Here is a 4,215-nt window from a genome sequence, read left to right on the forward strand (position 1 = left end):
AAAATTCTGATTGAAAACTAACCTTGAAAACAGTTTTACAATTAATTTGAATTAGATTTCTATTTAGCAGCTAAAATAATTTCCCATAAATGTCATTACACCAAATGTGATCTCTATTGCCTTTCTAGGGACAGAGAACAAGTGAGAGATTCAAAGGCTGAAGTGTGCTGCAAAGTGGATCCTGAGGGAAGCCAATAACTTACTGTGGAGCCAGAAAACAAATGATTTTCTTTTTTTTCCCCCCATAGAACAAGAGTAATTGTGCCTCCAGGAGATGCTGTGCACTTGTTACTTCTGAATTAAAAAAAAAAAGCAACAGGCTGGATGAGCACATGACGAAATTGCTCAACACTAAAGAACAGCACATACATACTTTGGGATCTTAAAATAACCTCCCAAGGGAACATCGTGGTTCTTCGTTGAGACTGAAGACTACATGAATGCCAAATAAAGTTTCCATGTACTGACTAATCCACTAGTTATCTATCACTCTGCCAGTCTGCTTCCAGTTTTAATTCCCTTTATCTTTTTCTTGGCTTGACTGAACCACTCATTGTCCTTCAGAGTTGCTAAATGCACACCAATGGTAGCAAGTTTTCCTCTTGGGGAATCCCCCATTAAAAACCACATTCTTCCATGGTCCTTTGTCTACCTTTAATGCACACCTAACAGCCTTGCCCACAGTATTTTCAATTTGAGCTACTCAAGGCATTTACATCCAATTCTGTACTGCATTTCTCCATGTGCAGCTGTGAAAAGAGAACTTAAGTGAGGTGTGTGAGGGTCTGAAAGAACACTTTCTAATTGTCAATAATAAGTATGGAATGAAGTTTCGCCTATTTCTATGTAAGACAGTCCTTCAACTAGAAGTACAATTGCAACGGCTTAAGTAGTTAAAGAAAATCCACACTGTATCTTAAAATCATATGACATGGAATAGTCTCACTAATCAGAAAGACTAGATCTGCTATGACTCATGAGCCAGGAGAAAATTTATCAGAAGGTGAATTTTGAGAGGGAAAGCCAGATCTTTAAATATAGTCTTTCACAGAAACTTCTTTTGGCAGATATGTCAGTTTCGAAATAAACACTGAATGCCTGAAACATGGTAAATATTAGCCCAAAATAAAAATACAAGAGAAAGTTCCACCACACTGCTTCAATTATAGAAAAGATCAGGGAGAAATTACTCTGATGCACTTTGACAATTCATAGCTGAAAGTTGTCATCTAGGGATGAAATGTTTCTACCAAATCTCAACTTCCCTTGTTAAAACAGGCCTAATTTACTGACCTTCAAAGCACTAATTGAAATCATTATCATTTTGGTCTCTACATCTTTTATTAAGTAAATTTCAAACTTTAAAAAGTTCCTCATCATCTCCACATGAACCAGAAAATACAATAAAACTCACTCCCCCAAGACTCACACAATATTATATAAATTATCAGAATTTTTTCTTTTTTATGGTCTAATTGATTGCAAATTGAAAGCTGTGGAGGAGAGAAATATTAAATGTTAGTTTTTAATCCTTTCAGAGACTGTGGAAATTCAGGAGAACTATAATTTAAAACACTGACAAGAGTACGAGCCATTTGTGACTTGTAGATGACTCCTCCACTTTTCCTACTGGAAATCTTAGGTCACTCTTTATGCCCACACACTGCTAAAGTATTTCCAAAACAGAAGAAACTGAAGATACCTACTTAAAAAAAAAGTCTGGTTTAAAAAATAAAGTCTTGAAAGTTGAGAGTTGTAAACTTGCCCATAATCCACTGTAGACTGCACCAGCTCTCAAGAGTACATTTGGAAAACACCTTTCAAATTAATTCTTCTATTCACCTCAAATGCATTTTTCCCCACTCAAACCTTCAAAAGCAACCAATATCCAAAGAATTTTTAAAACAGTATTAGCCATGTGCTCAGAGCTTTAGTTTTTCCTACACAATTTGAGATTACATCTCCTCTTCCTAAAATAAATGGCAGTCTTGCTGGAGTAGGGTTGGGATAAAATCCTTTAATTAAAAACAACCATTTATTCACTTAAGTTTGACAAAGATTAATACTTCAATCTTCCCATTTTTATGGGCTAAATAATTGCGTTGTGCACATAAATTAATACATTCAAAGTTAAAATAGTATCCTACATTCCATTGCCCTTCTCCAAAGATAATGTCATCTATTAAAAAGAACTCTTTCTACAGGAAGGTCTATGACAGGACAGATTTTCATTGCTGCCTTTCATGTCTCCTTGGATGATCAAAGGCAACACCCCTTTTCTTTCCACCTCATATTCATTTTTAAATACCTCAACAGTTTGTAATTCAGGAATTTGTATCAGGAAATCAAGTAGAACTGATAGCAGTGAATATGCAAAAATGTAGACAGAAAGGAAAATATTAGTATTTTCCAGAACTCCTTTCATTTCAGCATCCACACATAGCACTTCACCAGAGCAGATATTTCTGTTTTGCTACTGGTGGACCAGATTTTGCCATGACTATCAGTCCCAGATTGCTTGTGTAAGAACATACCACTAAGGGAAGGAGCAACTATTTGTCTTTAATAACAATGAAAGTTAGAGAGTATGGAGCAACAGGGGACAAATCATGCCACCCATTTCCAGGAGAAAAGCAGCAGAAACTCATTACTTTTTACAAAGAATTATTTGATTTTCAGAAGGTGAAGAGCCTAGCACGCACTCATCCAGTTAATGCACTTTCACCTTAACCCAAAAAGTTGTTTCTGATTTTCCAAGAAAGCTGTTTTTAAGAAATGATTAATTTCTATAGGATGCTTTGAGCATTTGTATGTCGATGAAACAAAACAGGAATACATGGTTTTCTTAGTATTATTTGAATACAGTTATTCTGTACTGAGACTTTCAAAAATAATTTCTTCTATTTCTAGAACAATGAAAATTAAACTAGGATGCTGTCCACAGACAATCACACTAAAAGAACACACTGTGTATCTACCTTCAAAATGTCAAGTGACTAGTTAACCATACTCTTTTCTAAAACAAAAAGATAAGATCCAAGCATAACAGCAGTAAAAACCTTTGGGAATATATCTTTGTTCTCCCAGTATCTTTTACAGAGTGCTTTTTATCAGCGTTCATCAAGTCCATCTGCAGACAGGGAAGCAAATGCACCAGGAGGTGATGTGAGTTGTTCAGAGTGCCAAGGAAGGGACCAGAACCCATTTTTTTCACCCAACTGGTAGCTTGATCCCCCTTGCTGCACACTTGAGACAATGCCAGCTCAAAGCAAGCATTTGCTTAAGTCATATCTTAGCAGAAATGGGCTAATTTTATCAGCCTTCTTCTTTTAAAATATGTACATGTGTTCCATTGTATGATCTGACATTCAAAGCTGACTAAATTATACAGTGATCCTAAGGTATTTTTAGTAACAGTTATTTTACAGCTGGAACATGCCTCACAAGCAGCCTGCAGAAGCTTTTTAGACCAGACCTTACTGTAGTCCCCACTATTTTTTTGGCTCCTTCTTATCCTTTATGTCCTTATGTAACACAATCAAAGCCAACTGTGTTTAATTAAAAAAAAAAAATCCAAATTCACACATTCATTTCTAATGCTCAGCCCAAGTACCTTTTTAAACCTGGCAAAGAGCCGGATTGTCTCAAGTTTCAGTAAGATGCAGGATACAAAGCACTCAATATTCACTGAAAACATAGATTATATCCATAAGAGTTTCCTGGTTGCTCACCCACCCTTGGGCCAGAGAGTAGGAGAGGAATTTGAAGGTCTGCTTATTATGCCCATGCTCCTGGAGAAAGAAATAAGCAAGTGTGTTTCCTTCCATGCTTTCAGACACATTGCAGAAGCTGTGGCAGAGAGTGAAGTGGACATATTCACTCCTTCCAAGACTCAATCTGTCACCATGCCTTGCACAGTTTTAATGTTCCTTTTTTATAATCTTTTTTCTTTTCCATCAATTTAATTGAAGTAATGTATTAAGAAGTAATGTTTTGACAAGAAAATCAAGACAAGACTACAGAACTGTTCTTTTTAAAGTCATTATCAAAGTCCAAATTTATTTTAGCAAAGACATCTGAGCTTTAACCTGTTAATTAACAGAGATGCTTCCAGAAAGAGGACTCTTTATGTAGTATAACGACAGATCTTGTTTTCCATAAAAAAACAAGGTATGTGAGCATTCTGCTAGGTTTCAGCCAACATAGATTGTTTAA

The sequence above is a fragment of the Nesoenas mayeri genome (assembly GCF_963082525.1).
Source record: "Nesoenas mayeri genome assembly, chromosome: 3".
Taxonomy (NCBI): domain Eukaryota; kingdom Metazoa; phylum Chordata; class Aves; order Columbiformes; family Columbidae; genus Nesoenas; species Nesoenas mayeri.